Source organism: Drosophila montana, unplaced genomic scaffold (genome assembly GCF_035044405.1).
Source record: "Drosophila montana isolate Dmon_TW-CO22-7 unplaced genomic scaffold, ASM3504440v1 contig_3833_1, whole genome shotgun sequence".
Taxonomy (NCBI): domain Eukaryota; kingdom Metazoa; phylum Arthropoda; class Insecta; order Diptera; family Drosophilidae; genus Drosophila; species Drosophila montana.
The window spans coordinates 1,673,560-1,689,634 of NW_026998704.1; the positions used below are offsets into that span (position 1 = coordinate 1,673,560).

The 16,075-nt window shown below is 41.0% G+C and overlaps 1 protein-coding gene across 1 annotated transcript in view; it reads right to left on the bottom strand.

Annotated features, from left to right (window-relative positions):
- Positions 1 to 16,075, bottom strand: part of Fili (Fish-lips) — a 104,268-nt gene that overhangs the window by 30,551 nt on the left and 57,642 nt on the right. Inside the window, exon 2 of the mRNA XM_064695948.1 lies at positions 2,158 to 2,212. The gene's annotated coding sequence lies outside the window, so the exon portion shown is untranslated. The remainder of the gene's footprint in view (positions 1 to 2,157; positions 2,213 to 16,075) is intronic.

Below are 16,075 nucleotides of genomic sequence, written 5' to 3' on the forward strand. Positions count from 1 at the left end.
GTACAGCGGGGTAGGAGAAACCCGCTGACTAAAGAAGTTGTTGAAACTATAAAAAATATAATTATAAATAATTAAAGTCTTGGAATGTCTATAAATTTCATCCAGACAAATAAACAAATTTTGTGACATTATATGGAGAATAGTATACATAATAGGGCGCAACATATTTAAGTCAACATTTAAGATAAATTCCTTTAATCACAGCTCAGAGTTTCCTTGCCCAATTTTGAAACGAAATTATCTTTCAACACTGCTTGTTGCCTGCCGGTAACACAATTTCCCGAGAACATTTTGAACCATAAATACCCAAGGACAGGCAAATCAATAAATAACATACCCATCGCTATTGGAGAGGTGTGAGGCATACACAAAAAATACGCGTTTATAAAAATAACACACACAAAATCAATGAAAATCATTGAAGTGCCGATAAAGTGTCCCCAGCTTGGATAAAGGAATCGACAGCATCATTTTTGGCAGCTTTTTATTTTAAAAATGGCCAAAAGCGGCTGCCTAACAACGACCTCAACTCGTGTGCCATTCGATAGGTGCCCAAAAAGCACACACACACACACACACACGGGCAACCATCACACATTCGCCCACAACACGAACACACACACACACTCGCACACGCACACATAGATTGTCATGGGGGATCGCAGTTCATGTATTTTTATTCTTGGTAATTGAATTATATTTACGCATAAAATTTATTTATTCATGATTTGCGTCATTTTGGGCAATGTGATGCCGAAGCACGTAAAAGTAATTTAAATTCATTTTGTCGCCTGGCTACCAGAGTTGCCAGACAGTAGAAAAATAACATTTTTTTACATTTTACATATAAATACAGCACAGCGATTGCGGAATGCAACAAAAAATCATTTTAAGTGCAAACATATTAGATCAACTTTTGTGATAAGAAGTCTGTCAGTCGTTTTGTCGGACTGCAGCAATGCTGCAGTCAGAGCACAGACAAATTAACTTTTTAAGTACAGCCAAATACCTACACAGTAATAAATAAAGTGTACATTTCCAACCTTTTTGATTTATACAACAATTTAAATAAGTATTAGCCTGAAGCGAATATGGCAATTAAATTACTTTAAATAAAAACTGAATTAAAAGTAAAGTAATAATAAAATAAAAAAAAGCGTAATATAGTATTATTTGGTCTGCCTATATGTTATTAAATAAAATATGAAATATCGCGTAAAATTAGTGCCATGAGATGCTTACAGTTGTATATTAAATTTCATTTTTAACAAGATTGGGATTAATTAAAAAATTACTTTATAGAGAGCAAAGATCATTTTAAATAAAATAAAGTTCTTTAATGTTGGTTATTAATATTTCAATTAAAATTAAATTCATATTAATTTTTCTCGAACTTGATTTAATTACACACTAGGGTCAAATTTGTGAGAAATAAATACGACCTTATGCTTTCACCGAAAAGAATAAAAAAAATTGTAATTTTGTTTGAAGTTATTCCTAAAAATTTCAGGAGGAACTTATTTAATATACACCATTGTGGAATCAAATTGAAAAGAAATCCGAAAATCTGGCTAAACGTTCATGGCAATTTAGGGTAAATTAAGATGTAATCGACACCAAGTTGAGTGAGCACTTGTTGCTTTGTAATATCGCAAATGAAAGCATATTCAGCAACAGTCAAAAGTAATGAGTAAACAGTAACAACAGGTTTCACATGTATTTGTAAAGTAAAAGTCAGTCTTATCCCGACAAATGGGGTAGTGGAAATTGGTTGAAAACAATGACGTGTTTTTACGGGTTTTTTATAAGAGCATCAGAACTTGCCTTCTGAGTTCTTGTACACAGTCTCTATGGACTCGGCAACATTTCTAAGAGTTTTTGCTCTGGTTTTTGAACTTTGCGGAAATGAAAGAACTTTTTGCAAATGGAATTCACCTGGTCTTTGGTTCGTTGAGCGCATTTCCGTGCTGCATTAAAATCCTATCAGTTTTGTGGACAGGAAATTTGATGGCAATTGCTTTAAATTTGCCAAGCTCTGCATCTCCTCAAGTTACAAATTGGTTTTATGTGTGATTTCCGGATTCTAATTACGTTATGCAGGTTGTGGCTTATACAACAAATTCTACGGCATGGAAAGCAAAATGAAACGAATCTCACCTTGTCCTTGTTCACTTGCTTAGCCAGGTGTCTGCTAGGAATCTATGGCATAGTTCTGTAAAAGATGCAGAGGTGTGAGAAAACTAGGTTAGCAGTGTAAATAGAATATATGCATGTGAGAGCATTACGCACTCATATGTGAGAAATAAGTCTAAATTGAATGTTTAAAGGAGCAAGCTGAGCCGCGTCTACTTTATGCTGAGTTGTAGTTAATTGTATTTGTACATCCAGGCGATATATTTGCAATTCGAATTGCCGGCTTGATGGCTGACAAGATTATTATCTATATGGTCTATGCCCATGACTGAAGTATATCAAAGGCCATCAGATGGCCGACATCATGTTCCATTTTTCATGTCATAGGAAAACTAACTAACCATAAGTCTGCATGTTGGTAACTTACTTAGCAGCTACTTAGTTTCAGTTTGGCCTGTCAGCAAAGTTTTCAGCGCTGTCAACTGAGGCAACAACTCAACTAGTCGGGCGAAAAGGTGCAGCTTACAAGTTGCATGTGCAACGTGCAACACGATGGCTGATAACCAACGCCAAGAAGTACCGCACGCATATGGACACAGGGCTGCATGAGTATCCGACGTGAATCAATTGAAAGTCTTTTGAGCAAACTAGTTCGAAAGTTAAGGAACTAATTACGCTCACATTGTGAGACAGTAAGGGTAATTACTATCTGAAAACAGGGGAACTGGGCAATTTCCGTATATAATTTATTACAATTCTTATGAATAAAAAGGAAACACAATGTTGTTCTGCCCAAATGAACTAGTTCAGTTGCTCCTCTTTTTAGTGGAGCCCTGGCTGTGGCTTCCCATCAGTTCAATCTGAAGCCTCCCTCAACTTTTTCTTGGCAAACTTTTCCATAAAAACTAAATTTGCAATTTCAATTCAAAAGCACTTCAACAAGCGACGCTACCACAAAATAGTGTAGGGCACACACATAGCGCGAGTTGCCACGCACTAATCGGCGAATCAAATGTCAAGTAGCTGTCGGTAGTTTCTTCTAAGCAGAACATGACGCACGTGAACCTCAATGCATGTCGAAATCCATCTCCAGTTCAGGCTCCAGCTGTGCAGCACGAGTTTCAGCTCTTGAATATGCTGGCAGTTTGGTTTCCGTTTTAATTTGTTTGCGTGTGTCGAGGTCAAAGCGAGTATACGCAATATAAATTACTCATACGCCGTGTTGCGATTAGAATCGCCTGCCGTTTGAGTTTCAGTGTTCCGTAAATGCATAAGTAAGGCAAAAGTATCAGCGTGTAGGCCACAAAATCACAGCTGAGCTCTGCTCAATGCAAACACAACTCCGGCAGCCACAGGCTCGAGTAGGCAATGTTGCGTATACTTGATCTTGTTACACACAGATAAATGTCAATTTATTTGCCACACTCCAAAACACTAAGCCGCTGGTGGCCTTCAGCATGAGCTGAGTCCCCGACCCCATCTCGTCTGTCCCCTACCCTCTCTGGTGGGTGAGTCTGTCTTCCTGCTTGTCTGTCTGTCTGTGTGGGCTTCTGAGGCATGGCAAGATGTAATCGATAAGCAGCAAAGCTTGACGCAGCTTGACTGTCTGACTGGTTCACCGACTGAGCGACTGAGCGACTGACTGCCTCTTGGCAATTTCATTAAAATACGTCGCTTTCCTCTCCCACTCGCTGCCTTTTCCATGTCAGCAATCAAATTATGTAGAAATTTATGCGCCCCAGCAAGTTTTTAATGAGTATTATTCTAATTAATAATTGCCGCTTATTACAATCTTCAAGCAGAAATACAATTTTAAGAGTTCGTTATCCACATGACAGCCATCCGATCAGAGGACTCTTTATTAAACTGAGTTGCTGAGTGATTGGGTTACTCGTTAATGAGGTGCATCTTAGTTTTAAGAACGGAAGCAGCGTGAATTTGAACTAAGTCTTAAACTAAATGATTGGAAATGTCAGTTTATAAACATCATATCATCACATATAAGTTAAAGCTTGCTTCCATTTATCAAATCTTAAATTTGAAATGTGCTATACATTCCCTGGAGCCATAAACGCCCACAACAAGAAAGCTGCCAATATCAATAAATAGGACAAAAGATTTATTTTTCCCCCCAATTGTTTACACCTCAGCCCCATGCCAAATTGTCTGGGCATTGTCTGGTATTTCTAAAACGCAGCTCAGGTGCATTTTACACGCTTTTACGTATTTTATGGAAACGCGGAACCGTATAAAACCCAAGTAAATCCAAATGCTACATAATTTTCAGCTGGCCGCAAATAAAAGGCCAGCAAAAAAAGGGCCATGAAAATTGAAAACGAAAGTTAAATTGCAAACAAAAAAGGGAATAGGGCAAAAACGAAAGCGTTGGCGAATATTACTTATTTTTATGCTCCCTTTTTATTTGTATTTACGACGTGCTTGTTCTGCTCCTGGTCACAGCTGGATCCGGGCCCCCGCCCGCAGCCTTCAATGGCACACAGTCAGTCAATAACGTCGTAATAGACGGCAAATAAAAATCGCTTTTATAGGTGTGGACATTGGAGGTTCCTTTTTCGATTTGCGCTTTGTTTGCTGCTATATTGTTGCCATTTTAGCCAATGTCTGCGGTGGTCAAAAGGGCTGCAAGTGAAACCAAACAAAACGAAAGCTAACATAAAGGCACCCACGCAGCAAAAATGCTGAGCAGCGGACCCCAAAATTCCGAAGGTGGGCAAACGAGGAGAGAAAGTCCAGCCAGCTATTAATATTGAAACTGTGATTGCTGCTAAATCCTTTCACGCTCTTGTTTTTCTTTCTTTCAATTTCAATGCCAGTCACAGCTCTACCGGAAACGGAAATCGCTGCCCTAACAAGCAGCCGCACTCAAAGCCGTAACCAAAGCCAAAGTCAAAGTCAGCAGACAGTTTTTGATTGTTTGACGTCTGGTCTGGATTTCTCTGTTTCTGTTTCGGTCTCTATTTGTTTTTTTTTTTATGTTTTTTTATTTCAATTCTGCGGCATAGCCAATTATTTTAGACAAGTAATTGCTAGCACAGCAGCACGGAATTCGTAGAGCAGACAAATTGTTTAGGGAGCAGGTCCCTTAGCCTGTTAAGACTTGTAGAGCTTTAGTCTCGCCAATTTCCCATCGGCTATTGCCAACTAATCTAAGAGCCATAACTCTGGCCCAATAAATTATTGCTGCTCGCAGACCCGTGGGTAATATGAGATCCCCTCCATGGGCGCCAAAGTATTTGTTTACCCGGGACCCAAGAGCTTGACAGGCAGAAGCCGCTTAAGCGCACTCCGCAACAATATCAACTGCGTATTGGGTTTCAGTCTTTTTAGGGGCACACAACTCTGCACTTCAACTGGGTAGCGGCTTATTGTCATGCGAGACACTTGAGAAAATCGTAACGCGGGGGCGAAACTTTAGAGCTCTTGGTGGCGAATAGTATCAGAAAACGCGGAAGCTAAGGCCCAGCCAGCTGCACGAGCGACTCTTTTGCTGTGCTTTACTTAAATGAAGCGAATGCTAAGAGGCTATTAAGTGGCCTCCATTAGTGGGTGCTGACAGCTAAGAGCTTACATGATAATTGCTTAAAGCAAGTAGGCTTGAGCTGCAGCCCCCATTCACAGGATACTCTGCTCCGAGTGCCATCAGTATTTTAAGTTTTATATCTCAAAGAGCCCAGCGGATTAATGAATATACTAGTCTTATATTCGAAAAGTCAAAAAATTGTGAATATCATTGAATGGATGTGTAGATCAATGAACATTTTACCAAGGCTGCAAGCTATTTTATGTTTACTACGATCCGACTGTGAAACCAAAATAGTTATTTAAAAAACTGTTGAAAATATAAACTTTTGAGGAAAACAATCAATAATAGTTATCTAAGCATAAGAAGGTGCAAATTTTGTGCAGAGATTAAATTTAATGAGCATCTTTTTGATGGAATGGGCAATTATAAAAACTTTGAAATTGGATGTGTGAAGTAAACAGAAAGAAGAGAGTATAGGAAGATCGTTAGTATACGTTCGGTTTGGGCTATACAATCTATCTATAACGAGTTTTAGTTAATGGGTAACTATTTAATTTCATAGTTGTGCACCGTTCTTATAGTTTTCTAACCTTATTAGCTTAAGTCAACGAAGACTGCCTAATTTCCTCATTTTTATTAAATTATGAGTTGATGTTGCTCTGATGTTCCTCTTACCCAATTGCTCTCTGATTTTTCAATTCAGAGCAACTGTCTTTTCATTAGCCTATTAAATGAGACTCATTAGCGTAGTGTCCGTTTTCCAAAAGATGCAATCAGTGGCCTACACACTACCCACCATTGAGTGTCATTTATAAGCCAATTCTAGCCAGGCTAATGAACTATTTATAGCCGTGAAAAACTACAAAATAAAAATACAAAGTGCAAACAAGTTAACAGTTCAGACTGTTTAGTTTGTTGCTCTGTTGCAGTTTTAATTTGGGATGTGGGGCTGTGTCCACGACGGACGTTGAGTTTTAACAGCTCATTAACATTCGCTACACGGCAGGAGACATGACAGGTAGCGGGGCAGAGGGGCCTGCAGATGGACGACGACATTTTTGACGTGGCCCGGGCGCGTCGCATCATTCAGAAGCTGCTTAAGAGCCCACTCCAAGAAATGTGCCCAAATGTATATATAAATACTTACGGGAGTAGTCGAAGGGGGGGGGGGGGGGCAGCGCATTTAAAAGCCCAAAGTATCTGGCTGTCAGTCTGTCAGGCAGCGCGGCACTTGCGCTCAATCAGCGCGCCGGCCACGTCAAAATGTTGTGGCAAACAAAGAGCAGAGCAGGCGGGCGGGGGGAGGTGCTGCCCAGTGCGGCAGTCTTGTGGGCGAGTGGCTTATCACAAAACTCGAATCGACAGCGCAACAGCAGCAACTGCGGCAGCGGCAGCAGCAGCGGCAGCTGCAGCGGCACAGAACCTAATGAAGTGTCTCAAAGTAGCTGTTAATATGTATTCTGAAAGACAGAACGAGCGGGGGAGGGAGAGAGTTGTGTGACTGAAGGGGCAATTGATGTTTTTTTTCCATTTATGGCCAGCATTAAAGTTTTTATGCCCTTGAAGCAAAAAACGCGTTAGACAAAATGCCAAAAGCTTGTTAGCAGGAAAAACGCTGCAGAAAAGCCATTTACATTTTGGCTGCCAACTGCCTCTCGACTCGCGACTGTCGACTGTCGACTGTCGACTGCAGTCGAGCCGAGCAGAGCACATCAATCAACGGCACTAGGCAGCATTAAAATGGTAATTTAAAACCGCGAGAGAGCAGCCCGAAAGTACTCCCGAACTCCCTCTCCAACTTCTCCGGCTTCAGTCAAACTGCAAACTCGGACGCAAACTCATCATGCCGACGTTTTAATGATTGGCCGCCGGCTGTCAGCAGCGCTGCAAATGCAAATGCAAATGCAAAAGCCCAGCTACCATCTCTCAGTCTATAATCTGGGGCCCAGTAATGCCGGCGGCCAAGTTCAGGCAGCGCCGTAAATCAAGGTGCAACACCTAGCCCAGGCCCGAGTCCATAGAGCTGGCAAGGGTGGAGCTGGTGGGGTATCGTAAAGTGTTTTGAGAAATGTCACCCGTGGGGCGTTTTTGTCATTTCAAAAGTGTTCAATCAACTGTCAGCATCGTCAGCATCAAACATCTCGCAGCATGAAGAACGGGCACCCAATATATCCGTGGCGTGAGGCATCCAGCAGTAGCTGTGTGCTTCATAGCTGCCTCAGATTGAATATCTCCACCGAAGTGGCCAGCAGCTCAAAGGCTAAAAGTAATTCGAAGCTCTACATACAAATTGCCAGACAAATGTGCAAGCGATTACTCAACTCGAAAACTATGGATACGGAATATCAACATTTGACGAGACAAGCCTCAAACATAGCATGATATGCAAGCTAAGCTTAAAGTGAACGACTTGAAACTTAAAACGGATAAGAACTAGACTTAAACAGAACCATATTTAAAAGAAATTAATAAAGCACAGGTTTGTATTTAGTTTGCAATCAGGATAATATTTTATATCATTTATATGATTCGTTTAAGCCGCCCACACTTTCACTTACACGAATCTCTCCCAATTTGCGACCTTCTATTATAGTCTGAAGCGACACATGTCGCCTTTAGGGGGCGTTTACAGTTGACGATTCACTTGGCGAGGCATGCGAGCAAAAAGTTGTCGCATTTGCCGCTTAGAGAATGTCTTCAGACCGCGGGCGTCCAAAAATCGCAGGCAGACACAAGCCTTGGCTCCAGCTAGTGGGGCAACATGCACTAAACGACAGCAGACAGCCCGAATGCATTTCCTGTATGCCTTACACTTACTTCCGTTTCTATTTTATGACGTCGTTGGCGTCGTTTCGTAGGTGTGAAGTGAAATTTCTGGAGGCGCTTGGCAAAATGTTGCTTCTACAGCCTGCCTGCTTGACTGCCTGCCCTATGCCACTGCGGCATGTAGAGCTTGCACCCTGCACCCTGCCACTTGCCACTTGCCACTTGACTTGTGGCGCCTGCCTGACAAGCGACAAGCTACAAGTACAACAACGTATTTTCATATTTCTTTTGGGCGTTGACATGATTGCTTATAAATGCAATTTTGTATATCATATCAACATCATCAGGGCAGGGTATAATGCAGCCTGTGCGGGCACAGAGACCGTCTCTGTCCGCCCATTCTCACAGGCGTTGTTGCTTTTAGTATTTTTTATTGCTTTTGATTATTATTATTATTACAAACAGATTTGATTCTGAAGTGAATGCACTTTTGAATGTCATGTAAAATATTCCAAATGCAACTTTATTTATTAATTTAAAGCTGTGCCTCGGGCTAGAATGTGATTCGAGTGTCAAGTAAATGCAAGCCTTTGTGTATGGCAATTTGAAAATTTGACATTAAGACTTATTATCTGTGATTGTAGCTTGAAAAGTTCTCATTGATATTCATAAAATGATAGCTAAACTAATCACATTATCTGCTCTCAAACTATCGTTTAATTTAATTTCATTTTTTATGCTTCCTCCTCTTAAAGTCACATCTTAAATTTGCATTACGCTTGGGGGGGCACCTTCTATATTATACTTTCGCCGGGGCTTTGGCGGCACACGCTTAAAATGCTAATGACCCACATAGTCATTAACTTTGCAGCGATAAGCGTTGGTAAAGACACGAAAAATAAAAAAAAAATATGAAGAAATTTTCCGTGTGTGCGCGCGCCAGAATTTCCCGGGGAATGGCACGCGAAACCGTCTGGGCCAGAGTAAGAAATGGGCTACTGGGAAACGAACAGAAACATCATAACTTTGACGGCACGCAGAGGGCAGGCCATCATCAGGAGAAAGGTGAGGGGAGGGGGGGGGGGGAGGTTGGTGGTGGCAGGCAGGGGCACCAGCCAAGCCCTGGACGAACGTCTGACAGCCGCTCATCAAATTGCGAGCAGGCGTTGCAGGAAATTAAATAATTTCGTGTAATGTAAAAAAAAGCAGCGAAATTTTAGGAGTGAGCTGCGTTAATGTTAATGCATTTTCTGACACTGGCTGGCACGGCGCAAGCCAGCTGAAATATATAAATGGAAAAAAAAGGAAAATGTAGACATGCACACACACACATACACACGCACATACAAAATGGGTGCGTTGAAAATGAGGCAAACACTCAAAATGATTGTTATCATCCCGTGCCAAATGGGTGTGCGTGTGTGTGTGTGTGTGTGTGCGAGTGTGGTTTAATTTTTTTTTGCGCTCTTGGCTTGCCAATTTCTTTGCCACGCCCCAGAAAGCACATAAAACAAGAAAATTATAGCATAAATTGAAGTGTGTGTGTTTGTGTACACAATATAACATATACTATGTATTTTCTTTCTTTTTTGAATGTCCCCCCAGTGCAAATGTGCGCACATTTCAATTGAAATGGCAGACACGAATGTGACTCGCAGTTTTTGTTGTTGTTGTATTTGCTGCTGTTGCAGACTCTCCAGTGTAGGTGGCATGTAGGTGAACTGCTGCGTCTGCCGCATATTTGATTTATATTGCCATTTACACTTGCTCGTTATTGTTATTGTCGGTAAACAACAAATAAACAACAACAAAAACCCACTTTGTTAACACGAGTTTGAGTTTATTGTGTACTGCAAACATGGCTAGCCTTAAAGCCAAAACGCAAAACGATCTTCAAATGCAGGAAGTGATAAAAAGGAGTGGAGGAAATCTGATATCGCAACAAGAAAGTCTCTTAACTCTGGCAAAATAAATTACAAATTTAAACATAAGCATTTTATACACTTAGAGAATTGGAATTAAGAATTTTCGAAAAAGAATTTCGAATAAAAAAAATTAAAGAAAATTAGGAGGAATTAAGGAATCTATTTTTGTGTAATAAATATATTTTTAAAGAAATAAATTTTAATAATTTACATGTAATTAATTGCAGACTGAAATTAGAGCATAACTGCCCGTTAGAGTGTGGGTCGGGTGTGTCATTATGCCCATTGGAATTGCCACCTGAAAATGGACTTTGACAGCATTTTAGCGCAAACAAGACTCCAAGAGCCAACAAAAGGTGACCATGTGCAGGGCTCGGCACGCAGTGGCCCCAAATGATTTGAAAATAACAGTCGTAATTTGTTTGCCGACACAACAGACAAACACGAAAGGAGGCAAGAACTTGGTTCAGGCTGGAGTTGGAAAGGAAAATGAGTATTTGGCTGAGGCCACAGCTGGCAGGTCAGGGCTGTGTGTGGATGTGCGGATGACAGGTCCCAGTCCAGAAGCGAACCACTAAAAAGGCGCAACATATGCGCACATTTTACATGCCATCCATGCCGCACCGACTTTGGGGAACCGTTTGGAGCCGGGAGCTGCATTATGATGGCCCCATGGAAGCCGGCGACAATTAGACAAAAGCCCAGCGATGCCAACGACGGTGCACGGGTCGCTTCAATTGCATGTCATTGTCAGAGTGTCAGAGTGTCGGAGCGTCAGCGCAGCTTTGGGGTTTGAGCTCTTGCTGGTTTGTCGGGTTTTATTATTTTGAAATTAAAATGCTTGTCCTGCCCCCAGCCGAGCGCGCTCCACGTGCTGCTCCACCTTCTGCATGCTTCTGTTTATGAGCTTTGTGTGTTCGGGCTGCGCATGTGTGCAGTTTGGTGGCCATCCAACTGTCTGTGATGGTTATGGGCGGTGGTTTGAGGCATGCCTCCCCCTCCTCTCTCTTTGGGGCCTGCTACGCACTTCGCATTTGTGTTGTTTGCATTTGGGGTCGGCTGGCAACAAATGTGCACGTACACATTTTTAATTGATTAAATATGAGACAAAAAAAAGGGAGAAATATAAATTCAAGGATATGTGTGGGCAGGAGCACGCAGATGTCAACTGTCGGTACTGGGTGCACGGGTTAATGGAAGCTGTAATGCGTCAGCTGCGATGAAAGTAAAAGGAGTTACATGAAAACGAATATTTAATGCTTCAGCTGAATTGAAAGTAAAAGGTGTTATATGCAAACGAAAAATACAATAGACAGGTAAAGTATTTTTAATAAGAAAGGTTGGGACTATATTTATTCTTTAATTATTATATTTTATATTCCAAGGGTTAATTTCTCTCAGATTGCCGAATCAACTTTGATAAATCTGCCCGTAGTCATAAGATTATTTGTTTTTGGTTTTTATCTTATTCTGATCATTTTATACAGTTTATTTATCAAACATAAATCTAAATTGGAATGATACTGAAGGCCATACGCATCAGCCAAGGCACATTCATTCCCCCCACAATATCCAACTATATTTTCGAAATAATTCGGTTTAAGTTGACCTCATTTTAAAGCCAATCCCTCAACGCAATTTCAATGGGGCAGCGGAACAGCAAACGCTGAAAAACTTGGCGGTGCCTCGGCAACAAATGTGCCACATCAAATGTCAATTTGACCTGAAACGCAATTTGACAAATTTCCTAAAGCCACAAAACAAACAAGAAAAATTCACGAATGTAATCCAACCAAAGTCGGGCTCCGAAAATATTGAACCAACAAATATGAGGCAACAACTATATTTACAGAATCAGCTATCGAGAAATTTAGCCAACAAATTTATTGTGCATATATCAAAGCGAGAAATTGTAATTCTGGCTGCAGGCGGACAAGACCCACAAAATTGACATTTCAAAAATAGCAAAGCTATAAATTTAAAAAATAGTTATACGGGGGTGCCCGACTAGAAAATACCCTATTTTAACTGCCGGGATGCCGTCATAAGCTGTCGAAAATTACAAACACGCCCTTTATGTAGATCCCTTATTATTCCAGATTATTCCCTCAGCTACATATTATTCCATTCTATTCTTGGATAACTTCGGTGTTTATAGTCTGAACTCCATTAAACTTTCATGGCTTTAATATAGCATTTCAAAAGTCACCAAGCTAAGTTTGTTGAAATTTTGAAGGACCTAAGTTCTAAATTTAAAATCTTTATCTTTTGTAGTCTCCGAGATGGACGTGCTTATATAGACAGTCAGACTTATCTAAATGCCTCTTCCCGCCAATCATGAAACCCTTTATTTTTTATGCATTTTCAATGGACACAGGGTATAAAAACAAAATTATATTTATCAGGCGGTTGCAGTTTGCAGTGATTGACAAACTGACTGACTTTGACTTCCTGCGTGCTGTGATATTTTTTTTGTGATTTCTTAGATTTTTTTTTCCTTTTGGTTTGTGCAGTGACAAATTTGCACTTAGCTGCGGCACTTGTTGAGAATCGTGAGCTGCATTTTTCTGGTATTGAATTTCAACAGCAGAAAATACAAAATTTATGGCCAGCCCTTAGCACGCTATAAATTTCTGATGCTTTTGGCAAGACAGCCGCCTATTTGGTCGCATTATTTATATACCTATTTGTTTTTCTGCTAGATTTATTTTATTTTGAACTCGATTTCTTTTCGGCTTGAGTAAGAGTTTTGCGTTTCGCTAGTTTACACGAAAATGAATCGCATTAGTTCTGGCTGACTGATTTAGAAACTGTTCAACGGGGGCCGGGGTAGCCGGGGAGTTGCTCGGCAGGCTGTGTGTGAGTTTGTCTGGCAGGCAAATGTTGAGGTTTCTTTTAGCCAGCTCGGAAGTTTAAAGTGTCGCTAATTTCTGTGCAAATTACACCTGAGTGTCAGTGGGCGTGTCTTGCAGCGAGATGCGGATGTGCGGGCGTGCGTCACAGTCTGGAGCTCTGTCTGGGGCTCAAACTGTGGCGTGTGCGCTTTGATTGAACTTAATTAAGTTGCGAGTTAAGTTCTTGCGGGCTTATAGACGAGCCGACAAGGCAAACAAGCCAAATGAAACTGAGTGCTGCAAAAGAGATTGGCAGACATTTGTCTTTTGAGTTTTCTTCAAGATGGTATGAGCTTCAGCTTAGGACTTAACATACTAAACCGACTACATATAATAAATAATAACACATTCAGCGAATTTTAACTATTAGAAGAACACTTGAACGCATTTTCCACTTGAATAAAATTTCTCAGCTGTCAAACTATTCAAGCAGTTAACAAATGCCACAATTTAGAAATTTAAGCCTGTACAGCATGTTGAGAATGTAGGGAACATCAATTTAGTCTAAATATTTTGCAAAACATTTAAGTGTCCAACCGCACAGACCTCTAAAAAGTTGCTGGCCAACTCAAAATGCAAACACAGCTGAACAAATTTAAAACCATTAACTGACCAACTTTATGCAAAATTTATGAGCAGCATTGATGTGTCCACGCCCAAGCTCTACGTGGCTGTGTTTCTGTGTGTGTCCCTTATTGTTGTCATTGGGCTCGGCTTGTACAATGTTGAAAATATTGAGGCATTTTAAGGATTCAACGGGCGACCGCAGACCGACCGAACTTTGGGCTTGTTTGAATAAACAAAACACACAGAGCACAACAACAGGATAGAAACTAACCAATAAACCAGGAAATGGTTAATAGGAGGTGCAGGGAGCCGTAGTGGACACGAGGCCTACAATCGATGCTCAACATAAACAGTCTGTGAACGGGCCACAACGACTAGACTGACATTTTTCTGGCTAGTCTGTGGGGCTTGGCTTGGCTTGTTGGGCTGCTGACCCATTGCTGACTTTGGGTCACAACAATAAAGTTGTTAATTTACACATGCACAAACACGACTGGGATAGGGAAGTGTAACAGTTCACATTGTTTGGTCAGGTTCTGGTTTCTGTTTCGACTACTGCCGAATGCCTTAAATATTTGATGATGGGAACAGTGGCAGTCAATGCGACTGTACGATTGTGCCATTGGGCATTTTCCAATAAACACATCCACAACTCGACAGCTCAACTGCGCCAGTGAATTGGCCCTTTAAAATAGAGTTGTTGTTGAGCAGGCATCGATTTGGCTATTTTGACATCGAATTATGTACATTTTAGAGCAGAAACTTTTCGCTGTTTGACAACTTGTCGGTTCGACTTTTGAGCCGACTTGAGAAGTTGACGGGTACTCGGCTCACAAGTGGAGGCAAGCATGTTGAAAATGGAACAGCGACTCGCTTTTCAGCTGCTGTTGAACCATATGCCATGCATATTAAGGCATTCGCCCCTAGGCGATACTCTTGCAAACTTGGTGACATAATAGTAACTACATATAATTTGATTTCAAGCCGCAATAGGTCATGAAAAAGTTTGCCTTTCTTTCAATCGTTGTGTGCTAGTCAAATCATTTTGCCTATGTAATAGCACTGAGTAATTGCTTTTAAGTTTTCCAATAAAGTGATAATCTATTCAGATAGTTTTCACCATCTAACGATTTATTGAGCTTCTCTCTCTCTCTCTCTCTCCCTCTCTCTCGGACACCCTGTCCCCCCCCTCTTTTATCGATCGGTCACCAAATTAGCAGCTGAATGATGAGCAAAGGTCATCATGCAAAATGCAAACCAATCAAAAGTAAATCAACTAACTCCTCCAACCCAAACCCCCCGCTGCCATGTCGGAGAATGCAATGACTGGGCATGCGAAACGATTTGAATAAAAGCGGCCGCAAATAAATCGAACGCAGGTAAACCGAATGGGTTAGTCCATAGTTCAAAACATTTTGTGGTAAATGCAAATTTATTGCAACAAAAATTTGCGTACCAATCGAACTGCGAATCGAATGCGGACTCGTTGTAGTTGCTTTTGCAGTTGCAGCCACAATTCGCATGCATGTAAAATATGCTAAAAGTAAATCCAACTTGAATTAATGGACAGCAATCTTTGGCCAAATCTTATGCATTTTCAAATGCGCGCACACACACACACACACGAGCAGGGAGATGGTAGCAAGAAGGGAATCACAAAAAAAAATAAAACTGAAAACTGAATCCATTTGCATAAGAGCAGCAAGGGAGGAGCATACGAAACCCGAACCGAACCGAACCGAGCCGGACTGAAACAGAAACTGATGCGATCCATGGCACAATTTATGCAAATTCAATCGCAAAGTTTAGCCGCACTTTTGGTTGCGTTTTATGATGGCTTACAAGAGCTGCAAGTGTTGGCCCTGGGAATGAGATTGGGAATGGCAATAGATGGCAAAACGTAATGGCCATGGAATTTGCTGTCAAATGATGGCCCCAGAGGCAGCTTTGCATGTGCGCCAGTTTGTCATTGATAGCGAAATTTGTAGAGCAGTGTAAACTATCAGCTGTCAGCTGGTCAGCTACTGAAATTTGTTAAAGCTTACATTTTTACATGTGAATTTCACATTTTGGCAGCAGCAATTGTGATCGATTTCGTATGTAGCTCAGCTCGTGACATGCCCAGAGATAAATTTTGATTTCCATTCAAGCTGTGCCTGGCCTGATTTCCTTTTGCTGGATAATGAAACTCATTTGGCTTACACTGATTACACTTCAATGCCACTCGAATTTAATCCAATTTCAGA